General features: G+C 46.8%; 3 non-coding genes across 3 annotated transcripts; all 3 read right to left on the reverse strand.

The window, feature by feature from the left end:
* Positions 1-1,827: 1,827 nt before the first annotated feature.
* Positions 1,828-1,899, reverse strand: trnag-ucc (transfer RNA glycine (anticodon UCC)). Its single transcript has one exon. It is a non-coding gene; the product is annotated as a tRNA-Gly (tRNA).
* A 3,642-nt stretch (positions 1,900-5,541) lies between these two features.
* trnag-ucc (transfer RNA glycine (anticodon UCC)) lies at positions 5,542-5,613 on the reverse strand. Its single transcript has one exon. It is a non-coding gene; the product is annotated as a tRNA-Gly (tRNA).
* A 3,676-nt stretch (positions 5,614-9,289) lies between these two features.
* Positions 9,290-9,361, reverse strand: trnag-ucc (transfer RNA glycine (anticodon UCC)). Its single transcript has one exon. It is a non-coding gene; the product is annotated as a tRNA-Gly (tRNA).
* Positions 9,362-12,757: the final 3,396 nt, after the last annotated feature.

Raw genomic sequence — 12,757 nt, forward strand, 5'->3', positions numbered from 1 at the left:
ATGGAGGGGCGGTGGGCAAGATGGAAAGGACGGGGTCAAGGGAGGGCACAGACGGCAGTGTAAGGTCATGAGCAAGTGTTACCCTTCATGGTGTCGTGGGGGGATGAAAGTCGGGTCTGCAGGCAATGATAGTCTCCAGCTGAGAGTCGTGAGAACCCGGAATCAGTGTGTGTGGGGGGTGCGGGGGGGACTGTGTGTGTGTGTGTGTGTATATGTGTGTGTGTGTGTGTGTGTGTGTCTGCGTGTGTGGGTGCATGCGTGTGTGTGTGGCTGCATGTGTGTGTGTGTGGGTGCATGTGTGGGTGTGTGTGGCTGTGTGTGTGTGTGTCTGTGTGTGTGTGTATGCATGTAGGGATATGCGGGTGTGTGAGAGTGTGTGTAGGTGCATGTGTGTGAGTGTACTGGGGTATCAATTTGTGAGAATGTGCGTGAGTGGCTGTGAATGTGGAAGTGTTTGAGTGAGTTTATGAGAGAGAGCTTGTGTTTGAGAGAGGGTATGCATGTGTGTGTGGGTCGGTAGGAGTGTGCTTTTGTGTGTGTGCGTGTACTTGTGTAGTGTCCGTGAAATAGTATACAGTGCAGTGTTGTCACGTGTCGTGTGACATGAACCAAAGTGCCCTGTTAAAGTCATCCCCATGGGTACCGAACTTGACTATCAGCCTCTGCTTGGCCACTTTGCATTGTTGGCTGTCCCATAGTCTGCCTTGGAGGATTGTCACCCAGGGGTCCGAGACCGAAAGGCACAGAGCGCTGAAGTGCTCTCCGACTGGGAGGCTAGAACCAGTCTGACTCAAGATTGGGACACAGACAGACTTTAACCTCACACCTTTAATGCATTGTCTGAGCTGAGATGGCATCTCTTGTTAGACAACCTGAAGTTATCTCGACAACGTAACTTTGAAAAGGTTCTGAGGTTCTTATATTAAAGAACGGAAACTAGTAAACCCATTATAAAAGATGAAAGGCTTAACCTAAATGTGTTTAATATATCATTTCAGCTGCATTAAACTGTAATCCTTTTGCTATAAATACTGCGTCTTATGGTCCTTCTTATCATCAGGTTGATCTACATCGGATACACTCCATCCATTCTTTATCCTTCAAAGAAAATCAGTCACCTTCATCAGACACTACCTTCCCTTAACAAATCCATGATGACTATATCGGATGATGACGTGGAGGAGCCTGTGGTGGACTGGGGAGGACAAAGTTCAAAATCACACAATACCAGGTTATCGTCCAAGTAGCTTTCGGAGCACTCCTAAAACTAGTGCTTCCAAGTAAAGCTGTTGGACTGTAATCTGGTGTTGTGTGATTTTTAACTTTATCCTGGATTAAACTTTCACTCACTGTGTGGTCACTTCTATCATCTCTCAGAGTTTTATCGAATCATTTTCTCATACTGGAAATATAAAAGCAGCTGGTGTCCACTCCTCCTATTTCTGACCTGCACCTAAAACAATAACATTACCGATTCGATATGAGAAATAACGTTGTTTGGATATTTGTGAACTGTCCACCCACATTTCACTTGATATTAGGCTGTAGTTCACAAAAAACAAAATGAGAGTAATGTTGAAATGAGTGAAATCCGGAAACATTTCTTTCGAAATAAGATGGAAAACCAAGGAATTCTGCCATGACTCTACTTTCTTTGATCCGTGCTCGACTTGACTCCTTAATCCTCCTGGGGACATCCTCAACTTCAAAGTTGTGTCTGCACTCCAGAGGTCTGGCAGACTCAATGTGATGTGCAGACGGAGGTGTTTCATTCCCACTGAATCGATCGGCTCTTTTGGTTGTGGAGTGGTGTTAAAATGCACTGCTTGCGATGGCCGGGAATCGAACCCGGGTCAACTGCTTGGAAGGCAGCTAGGCTCACCACTATACCACCATCGCTACAGGCTGAAGCGCTCTAGAAATCAGCTGATGTGCCATAATAGTTCTTGACTCGAAATTTCGTTGTTGTTTTCTTGGAAATTTTGCAGTGAAATATTAGAATTGAGAAGTCATCAAAGACCGAGTTTTACTGAGTGGATCGGTCTCCTGATGCCCCGCCTCACTTTTTAATACACACAAAGCAGCATTTCGGATTTCTCATCATCTGAAATCAATCAATAACAGAAATAGCACGAAAATCCCAGGGCAACCCTGGAACGATCACACAATTAAAACTTGTCAAGTTCTCAGAAAGGTTCACCGGACCGAAACGTGAACTCTGATTTCTCTTCATACAGCTTTACCACCGACTTCGGGTTTGGTTTCTGATTTACAGCGTAGACATAGTCATCGAGATCGAGATGTACAGCTCGGAAACAGACCCTTCGGTCCAACCTGCCCATGCCGACCAGATATCCCAACCCAATCTAGTCCCACCTGCCAGCACCCGGCCCATATCCTTCCAAACCCTTCCTATTCATATACCCATCCAAATGCCTGGAAAATGTTGCAATTGTACCAGCCTCCGCCACTTCCTCTGGCAGCTCATTCCACACACGTACCACCCTCTGGATGAAAGCGTTGACCCTTTGGTCGCTTTTATATCTTTCGCCTCTCACACTAAGCCTATGCCCTCTAGTTCTGGACTCCCCGACCCCAGGGAAAAGACTTTGTCTATTTATCCTATCCATGCCCCACATAATTCTGCAGTTCTTTCAGTTTCTAAAACTTCTCAAGAGTTTTCTTAGAAAACAAAAACGGCAAAAACAGAGGAACCATTAGACTGAGGCCACGCTGCAGTAATTGTGGAGAGGAGGGAATTCCGGGTAACAGTTCGGGAAGCAGAACCCTCTCGAGGAATATGTATTAATTTGAAGTTCGATCCCGTTGATAGATTTGCAGGTTTCTCTTTTACTTTGTAGAAGAGGGGGAGGTGTCAGTCAGCAGTAAGGGGTTTTCACAGGAGGGCATGATTTGGAGATGCCAGTGTTGGACTGGGGTATAGAAAGTTAAAAATCACACAACACCAGGTTATAGACCAACAGGTTTAATTGGAAGCACTAGCTTTCGGAGCGCTGCTCCTTCATCAGGTGGTTGTCCGAAATCTAGAGCTTCCAATTAAATCTGTTGGACTATAACCTGGTGTTGTGTGATGTTTAACTTCACAGCAAGGGGTAGTCATGGGCAGCTGTTTAGTGAAGGTCGCTTCCACTGATGTGGGAAGGCAGTGCACGCAAAACCCTCCCTGCCCTAGATAGGTAACCTGAACCAAGATGGGCTTTCCAAGGTCAGGGGGTGCAGAGTGCTGAGGCCGCTGTCATCATTTAGTTCCCATGGGTCCCCAGTCCTTGGGATGCCGTGGCGCCTTAATGATGAATGGGATTGTGTGGAACCGAGACAGGGTCGTGGCAGAACAGTGTCGAGAGTGTGTTGCTGGAAACGCACAGCAGGGAAATCGATGTTTCGGGCTCCAGCATCTGCAGACCTCCCTGTCTCCGAGCAGAACAGTGTTATCCGCTCAGGTTTAAGCAGAACGTCCGCAGCTACTCCTGCGGGTCCAACGAAACACAAAGCGCTATCGGGAAGGCAAACGTAGGGGGTGGGGTCAGCAAGCACAGCGTAGGGTGATCCCGGTTCGTGAGGGGAAAAACAAAACGTAGTACGGTGAAATTGACAAAGGAAGTGAAATTGACATTGTCAGAGCAACCCTGCGCAGGAAGGAGGTAGAGGGGCATGGAGGGGCGGTGGGCAAGATGGAAAGGACGGGCTCAAGGGAGGGCACAGACGGCTGTGTAAGGGCATGAACAAGTGTTACCCTTCATGGTGTCGTGGGGGGATGAAGATCGGGTCTGCAGGCAATGATCGTCTCCAGCTGAGAGTCGTGAGAACCCGGAATCAGTGTGTGTGTGGGGGGGGACCGTGTGTGTGTGTGTGTGTGTGTGTGTCTGCGTGTGTGGGTGCATGCGTGTGTGTGGCTGCATGTGTGTGTGTGTGGGTGCATGTGTGGGTGTGTGTCCTGTGTGTGTGTGTGTCTGCGTGTGTGGGTGCATGCATGTGTGTGTGTGTGGGTGCATGTGTGGGTGTGTGTGGCTGTGTGTGTGTGTGTCTGTGTGTGTGTGTGCATGTAGGGATATGCGGGTCTGTGAGAGTGTGTGTAGATGCATGTGTGTGAGTGTACTGGGGTATCAATTTGTGAGAATGTGCGTGAGTTGCTGTGAATGTGGAAGTGTTTGAGTGAGTTTATGAGAGAGAGCTTGTGTTTGAGAGAGGGTATGCATGTGTGTGTGGGTCGGTAGGAGTGTGCTTTTGTGTGTGTGCGTGTACTTGTGAGTGTCCGTGAAATAGTATACAGTGCAGTGTTGTCACGTGTCGTGTGACATTGACCAAAGAGTCCAGTTAAAGTCATCCGCATGGGTACCGAACTTGACTATCAGCCTCTGCTTGGCCACTTTGCATTGTTGGCTGTCCCATAGTCTGCCTTGGAGGATTGTCACCCAGGGGTCCGAGACCGAAAGGCACAGAGCGCTGAAGTGCTCTCCGACTGGGAGGCTAGAACCAGTCTGACTCAAGATTGGGACACAGACAGACTTTAACCTCACACCTTTAATGCATTGTCTGAGCTCAGATGGCATCTCTTGTTAGACAACCTGAAGTTATCTCGACAACGTAACTTTGAAAAGGTTCTGAGGTTCTTATATTAAAGAACGGAAACTAGTAAACCCATTATAAAAGATGAAAGGCTTAACCTAAATGTGTTTAATATATCATTTCAGCTGCATTAAACTGTAATCCTTTTGCTATTAATACTGCGTCTTATGGTCCTTCTTATCATCAGGTTGATCTACATCGGATACACTCCATCCATTCTTTATCCTTCAAAGAAAATCAGTCACCTTCATCAGACACTACCTTCCATTAACAAATCCATGATGACTATATCGGATGATGACGTGGAGGAGCCTGTGGTGGACTGGGGAAGACAAAGTTCAAAATCACACAATACCAGGTTATCGTCCAAGTAGCTTTCGGAGCACTCCTAAAACTAGTGCTTCCAAATTAAGTTGTTGGACTGTAATCTGGTGTTGTGTGATTTTTAACTTTATCCTGGATTAAACTTTCACTCACTGTGTGGTCACTTCTATCATCTCTCAGAGTTTTATCGAATCATTTTCTCATACTGGAAATATAAAAGCAGCTGGTGTCCACTCCTCCTATTTCTGACCTGCACCTAAAACAATAACATGACCGATTCGACATGAGAAATAACGTTGTTTGGATATTTGTGAACTGTCCACCCACATTTCACTTGATATTAGGCTGTAGTTCACAAAAAACAAAATGAGAGTAATGTTGAAATGAGTGAAATCCGGAAACATTTCTTTCGAAATAAGATGGAAAACCAAGGAACTCTGCCATGACTCGTGTTTCTTTGAACCGTGCTCGACTTGACTCCTTAATCCTCCTGGGGACATCCTCAACTTCAAAGTTGTGTCTGCACTCCAGAGGTCTGGCAGACTCAATGTGATGTGCAGATGGAGGTGTTTCATTCCCACTGAATCGATCGGCTCTTTTGGTTGTGGAGTGGTGTTAAAATGCACTGCTTGCGATGGCCGGGAATCGAACCCGGGTCAACTGCTTGGAAGGCAGCTATGCTCACCACTATACCACCATCGCTACAGGCTGAAGCGCTCTAGAAATCAGCTGATGTGCCATAATAGTTCTTGACTCGAAATTTCGTTGTTGTTTTGTTGGAAATTTTGCAGTGAAATATTAGAATTGAGAAGTCATCAAAGACCGAGTTTTACTGAGTGGATCGGTCTCCTGATGCCCCGCCTCACTTTTTAATACACACAAAGCAGCATTTCGGATTTCTCATCATCTGAAATCAATCAATAACAGAAATAGCACGAAAATCCCAGGGCAACCCTGGAACGATCACACAATTAAAACTTGTCAAGTTCTCAGAAAGGTTCACCGGACCGAAACGTGAACTCTGATTTCTCTTCATACAGCTTTACCACCGACTTCGGGTTTGGTTTCTGATTTACAGCGTAGACATAGTCATCGAGATAGAGATGTACAGCTCGGAAACAGACCCTTCGGTCCAACCTGCCCATGCCGACCAGATATCCCAACCCAATCTCGTCCCACCTGCCAGCACCCGGCCCATATCCTTCCAAACCCTTCCTATTCATATACCCATCCAAATGCCTGGAAAATGTTGCAATTGTACCAGCCTCCGCCACTTCCTCTGGCAGCTCATTCCACACACGTACCACCCTCTGGATGAAAGCGTTGACCCTTTGGTCGCTTTTATATCTTTCGCCTCTCACACTAAACCTATGCCCTCTAGTTCTGGATTCCCCGACCCCAGGGAAAAGACTTTGTCTATTTATCCTATCCATGCCCCACATAATTCTGCAGTTCTTTCAGTTTCTAAAACTTCTCAAGAGTTTTCTTAGAAAACAAAAACGGCAAAAACAGAGGAACCATTAGACTGAGGCCACGCTGCAGTAATTGTGGAGAGGAGGGAATTCCGGGTAACAGTTCGGGAAGCAGAACCCTCTCGAGGAATATGTATTAATTTGAAGTTCGATCCCGTTGATAGATTTGCAGGTTTCTCTTTTACTTTGTAGAAGAGGGGGAGGTGTCAGTCAGCAGTAAGGGGTTTTCACAGGAGGGCATGATTTGGAGATGCCAGTGTTGGACTGGGGTATAGAAAGTTAAAAATCACACAACACCAGGTTATAGACCAACAGGTTTAATTGGAAGCACTAGCTTTCGGAGCGCTGCTCCTTCATCAGGTGGTTGTCCGAAATCTAGAGCTTCCAATTAAATCTGTTGGACTATAACCTGGTGTTGTGTGATGTTTAACTTCACAGCAAGGGGTAGTCATGGGCAGCTGTTTAGTGAAGGTCGCTTCCACTGATGTGGGAAGGCAGTGCACGCAAAACCCTCCCTGCCCTAGATAGGTAACCTGAACCAAGATGGGCTTTCCAAGGTCAGGGGGTGCAGAGTGCTGAGGCCGCTGTCATCATTTAGTTCCCATGGGTCCCAAGTCCTTGGGATGCCGTGGCGCCTTAATGATGAATGGGATTGTGTGCAACCGAGACAGGGTCGTGGCAGAACAGTGTCGAGAGTGTGTTGCTGGAAACGCACAGCAGGGAAATCGATGTTTCGGGCTCCAGCATCTACAGACCTCCCTGTCTCCGAGCAGAACAGTGTTATCCGCTCAGGGTTAAGCAGAACGTCCGCAGCTACTCCCGGGGGTCCAACGAAACACAAAGCGCTATCCGGGAGGGCAAACGTAGGGGGTGGGGTCAGCAAGCACAGCGTAGGGTGATCCCGGTTCGTGAGGGGAAAAAGAAAACGTATTGCGGTGAAATTGACATAGGAAGTGAAATTGACAAAGGAGGTGAAATTGACATTGTCAGAGCAACCCTGCGCAGGAAGGAGGTAGAGCGTCATGGAGGGGCGGTGGGCAAGATGGAAAGGACGGGGTCAAGGGAGGGCACAGACGGCAGTGTAAGGGCATGAGCAAGTGTTACCCTTCATGGTGTCGTGGGGGGATGAAGGTCGGGTCTGCAGGCAATGATAGTCTCCAGCTGAGAGTCGTGAGAACCCGGAATCTTTGTGTGTGTGGGGGGGACCGTGTGTGTGTGTGTGTGTGTGTGTGTGTGTGTGTGTGTGTGTCTGCGTGTGTGGGTGCATACGTGTGTGTGTGGCTGCATGTGTGTGTGTGGGTGCATGTGTGGGTGTGTGTCCTGTGTGTGTGTGTGTCTGCGTGTGTGGGTGCATGCATGTGTGTGTTTGTGGGTGCATGTGTGGGTGTGTGTGGCTGTGTGTGCGTGTGTCTGTGTGTGTGTGTGCATGTAGGGATATGCGGGTCTGTGAGAGTGTGTGTAGGTGCATGTGTGTGAGTGTACTGGGGTATCAATTTGTGAGAATGTGCGTGAGTGGCTGTGAATGTGGAAGTGTTTGAGTGAGTTTATGAGAGAGAGCTTGTGTTTGAGAGAGGGTATGCAATAGTGTGTGGGTCGGTAGGAGTGTGCTTTTGTGTGTGTGCGTGTACTTGTGAGTGTCCGTGAAATAGTATACAGTGCAGTGTTGTCACGTGTCGTGTGACATGAACCAAAGTGCCCAGTTAAAGTCATCCCCATGGGTACCGAACTTGACTATCAGCCTCTGCTTGGCCACTTTGCATTGTTGGCTGTCCCATAGTCTGCCTTGAAGGATTGTCACCCAGGGGTCCGAGACCGAAAGGCACAGAGCGCTGAAGTGCTCTCCGACTGGGAGGCTAGAACAAGTCTGACTCAAGATTGGGACACAGACATACTTTAACCTCACACCTTTAATGCATTGTCTGAGCTGAGATGGCATCTCTTGTTAGACAACCTGAAGTTATCTCGACAACGTAACTTTGAAAAGGTTCTGAGGTTCTTATATTAAAGAACGGAAACTAGTAAACCCATTATAAAAGATGAAAGGCTTAACCTAAATGTGTTTAATATATCATTTCAGCTGCATTGAACTGTAATCCTTTTGCTATAAATACTGCGTCTTATGGTCCTTCTTATCATCAGGTTGATCTACATCGGAAACACTCCATCCATTCTTTATCCTTCAAAGAAAATCAGTCACCTTCATCAGACACTACCTTCCCTTAACAAATCCATGATGACTATATCGGATGATGACGTGGAGGAGCCTGTGGTGGACTGGGGAGGACAAAGTTCAAAATCACACAATACCAGGTTATCGTCCAAGTAGCTTTCGGAGCACTCCTAAAACTAGTGCTTCCAAGTAAAGCTGTTGGACTGTAATCTGGTGTTGTGTGATTTTTAACTTTATCCTGGATTAAACTTTCACTCACTCTGTGGTCACTTCTATCATTTCTCAGAGTTTTATCGAATCATTTTCTCATACTGGAAATATAAAAGCAGCTGGTGTCCACTCCTCCTATTTCTGACCTGCACCTAAAACAATAACATTAACGATTCGATATGAGAAATAACGTTGTTTGGATATTTGTGAACTGTCCACCCACATTTCACTTGATATTAGGCTGTAGTTCACAAAAAACAAAATGAGAGTAATGTTGAAATGAGTGAAATCCGGAAACATTTCTTTCGAAATAAGATGGAAAACCAAGGAATTCTGCCATGACTCGTGTTTCTTTGAACCGTGCTCGACTTGACTCCTTAATCCTCCTGGGGACATCCTCAACTTCGAAGTTGTGTCTGCACTCCAGAGGTCTGGCAGACTCAATGTGATGTGCAGACGGAGGTGTTTCATTCCCACTGAATCGATCGGCTCTTTTGGTTGTGGAGTGGTGTTAAAATGCACTGCTTGCGATGGCCGGGAATCGAACTCGGGTCAACTGCTTGGAAGGCAGCTATGCTCACCACTATACCACCATCGCTACAGGCTGCCGCGCTCTAGAAATCAGCTGATGCGCCATAATAGTTCTTGACTCGAAATTTCGTTGTTGTTTTGTTGGAAATTTTGCAGTGAAATATTAGAATTGAGAAGTCATCAAAGACCGAGTTTTACTGAGTGGATCGGTCTCCTGATGCCCCGCCTCACTTTTTAATACACACAAAGCAGCATTTCGGATTTCTCATCATCTGAAATCAATCAATAACAGAAATAGCACGAAAATCCCAGGGCAACCCTGGAACGATCACACAATTAAAACTTGTCAAGTTCTCAGAAAGGTTCACCGGACCGAAACGTGAACTCTGATTTCTCTTCATACAGCTTTACCACCGACTTCGGGTTTGGTTTCTGATTTACAGCGTAGACTTAGTCATCGAGATAGAGATGTACAGCTCGGAAACAGACCCTTCGGTCCAACCTGCCCATGCCGACCAGATATCCCAACCCAATCTAGTCCCACCTGCCAGCACCCGGCCCATATCCTTCCAAACCCTTCCTATTCATATACCCATCCAAATGCCTGGAAAATGTTGCAATTGTACCAGCCTCCGCCACTTCCTCTGGCAGCTCATTCCACACACGTACCACCCTCTGGATGAAAGCGTTGACCCTTTGGTCGCTTTTATATCTTTCGCCTCTCACACTAAACCTATGCCCTCTAGTTCTGGACTCCCCGACCCCAGGGAAAAGACTTTGTCTATTTATCCTATCCATGCCCCACATAATTCTGCAGTTCTTTCAGTTTCTAAAACTTCTCAAGAGTTTTCTTAGAAAACAAAAACGGCAAAAACAGAGGAACCATTAGACTGAAGCCACGCTGCAGTAATTGTGGAGAGGAGGGAATTCCGGGTAACAGTTCGGGAAGCAGAACCCTCTCGAGGAATATGTATTAATTTGAAGTTCGATCCCGTTGATAGATTTGCAGGTTTCTCTTTTACTTTGTAGAAGAGGGGGAGGTGTCAGTCAGCAGTAAGGGGTTTTCACAGGAGGGCATGATTTGGAGATGCCAGTGTTGGACTGGGGTATAGAAAGTTAAAAATCACACAACACCAGGTTATAGACCAACAGGTTTAATTGGAAGCACTAGCTTTCGGAGCGCTGCTCCTTCATCAGGTCGTTGTCCGAAATCTAGAGCTTCCAATTAAATCTGTTGGACTATAACCTGGTGTTGTGTGATGTTTAACTTCACAGCAAGGGGTAGTCATGGGCAGCTGTTTAGTGAAGGTCGCTTCCACTGATGTGGGTAGGCAGTGCACGCAAAACCCTCCCTGCCCTAGATAGGTAACCTGAACCAAGATGGGCTTTCCAAGGTCAGGGGGTGCAGAGTGCTGAGGCCGCTGTCATCATTTAGTTCCCATGGGTCCCAAGTCCTTGGGATGCCGTGGCGCCTTAATGATGAATGGGATTGTGTGCAACCGAGACAGGGTCGTGGCAGAACAGTGTCGAGAGTGTGTTGCTGGAAACGCACAGCAGGGAAATCGATGTTTCGGGCTCCAGCATCTACAGACCTCCCTGTCTCCGAGCAGAACAGTGTTATCCGCTCAGGTTTAAGCAGAACGTCCGCAGCTACTCCTGCGGGTCCAACGAAACACAAAGCGCTATCCGGGAAGGCAAACGTAGGGGGTGGGGTCAGCAAGCACAGCGTAGGGTGATCCCGGTTCGTGAGGGGAAAAAGAAAACGTAGTGCGGTGAAATTGACATAGGAAGTGAAATTGACAAGGGACGTGAAATTGACATTGTCAGAGCAAACCTGCGCAGGAAGGAGGGAGAGCGTCATGGAGGGGCGGTGGGCAAGATGGAAAGGACGGGGTCAAGGGAGGGCACAGACGGCAGTGTAAGGGCATGAGCAAGTGTTACCCTTCATGGTGTCGTGGGGGGATGAAGGTCGGGTCTGCAGGCAATGATAGTCTCCAGCTGAGAGTCGTGAGAACCCGGAATCAGTGTGTGTGGGGTGGGACAGTGTGTGTGTGTGTGTGTATATGTGTGTGTGTGTGTGTGTCTGCGTGTGTGGGTGCATGCGTGTGTGTGTGGCTGCATGTGTGTGTGTGTGGGTGCATGTGTGGGTGTGTGTGGCTGTGTGTGTGTGTGTCTGTGTGTGTGTGTATGCATGTAGGGATATGCGGGTGTGTGAGAGTGTGTGTAGGTGCATGTGTGTGAGTGTACTGGGGTATCAATTTGTGAGAATGTGCGTGAGTGGCTGTGAATGTGGAAGTGTTTGAGTGAGTTTATGAGAGAGAGCTTGTGTTTGAGAGAGGGTATGCATGTGTGTGTGGGTCGGTAGGAGTGTGCTTTTGTGTGTGTGCGTGTACTTGTGTAGTGTCCGTGAAATAGTATACAGTGCAGTGTTGTCACGTGTCGTGTGACATGAACCAAAGTGCCCAGTTAAAGTCATCCCCATGGGTACCGAACTTGACTATCAGCCTCTGCTTGGCCACTTTGCATTGTTGGCTGTCCCATAGTCTGCCTTGGAGGATTGTCACCCAGGGGTCCGAGACCGAAAGGCACAGAGCGCTGAAGTGCTCTCCGACTGGGAGGCTAGAACCAGTCTGACTCAAGATTGGGACACAGACAGACTTTAACCTCACACCTTTAATGCATTGTCTGAGCTGAGATGGCATCTCTTGTTAGACAACCTGAAGTTATCTCGACAACGTAACTTTGAAAAGGTTCTGAGGTTCTTATATTAAAGAACGGAAACTAGTAAACCCATTATAAAAGATGAAAGGCTTAACCTAAATGTGTTTAATATATCATTTCAGCTGCATTAAACTGTAATCCTTTTGCTATAAATACTGCGTCTTATGGTCCTTCTTATCATCAGGTTGATCTACATCGGATACACTCCATCCATTCTTTATCCTTCAAAGAAAATCAGTCACCTTCATCAGACACTACCTTCCCTTAACAAATCCATGATGACTATATCGGATGATGACGTGGAGGAGCCTGTGGTGGACTGGGGAGGACAAAGTTCAAAATCACACAATACCAGGTTATCGTCCAAGTAGCTTTCGGAGCACTCCTAAAACTAGTGCTTCCAAGTAAAGCTGTTGGACTGTAATCTGGTGTTGTGTGATTTTTAACTTTATCCTGGATTAAACTTTCACTCACTGTGTGGTCACTTCTATCATCTCTCAGAGTTTTATCGAATCATTTTCTCATACTGGAAATATAAAAGCAGCTGGTGTCCACTCCTCCTATTTCTGACCTGCACCTAAAACAATAACATTACCGATTCGATATGAGAAATAACGTTGTTTGGATATTTGTGAACTGTCCACCCACATTTCACTTGATATTAGGCTGTCGTTCACAAAAAACAAAATGAGAGTAATGTTGAAATGAGTGAAATCCGGAAACATTTCTTTCGAAATAAGAT

The sequence above is a fragment of the Chiloscyllium punctatum genome, chromosome 15 (genome assembly GCF_047496795.1).
Source record: "Chiloscyllium punctatum isolate Juve2018m chromosome 15, sChiPun1.3, whole genome shotgun sequence".
Classification (NCBI taxonomy): Eukaryota; Metazoa; Chordata; class Chondrichthyes; order Orectolobiformes; family Hemiscylliidae; genus Chiloscyllium; species Chiloscyllium punctatum.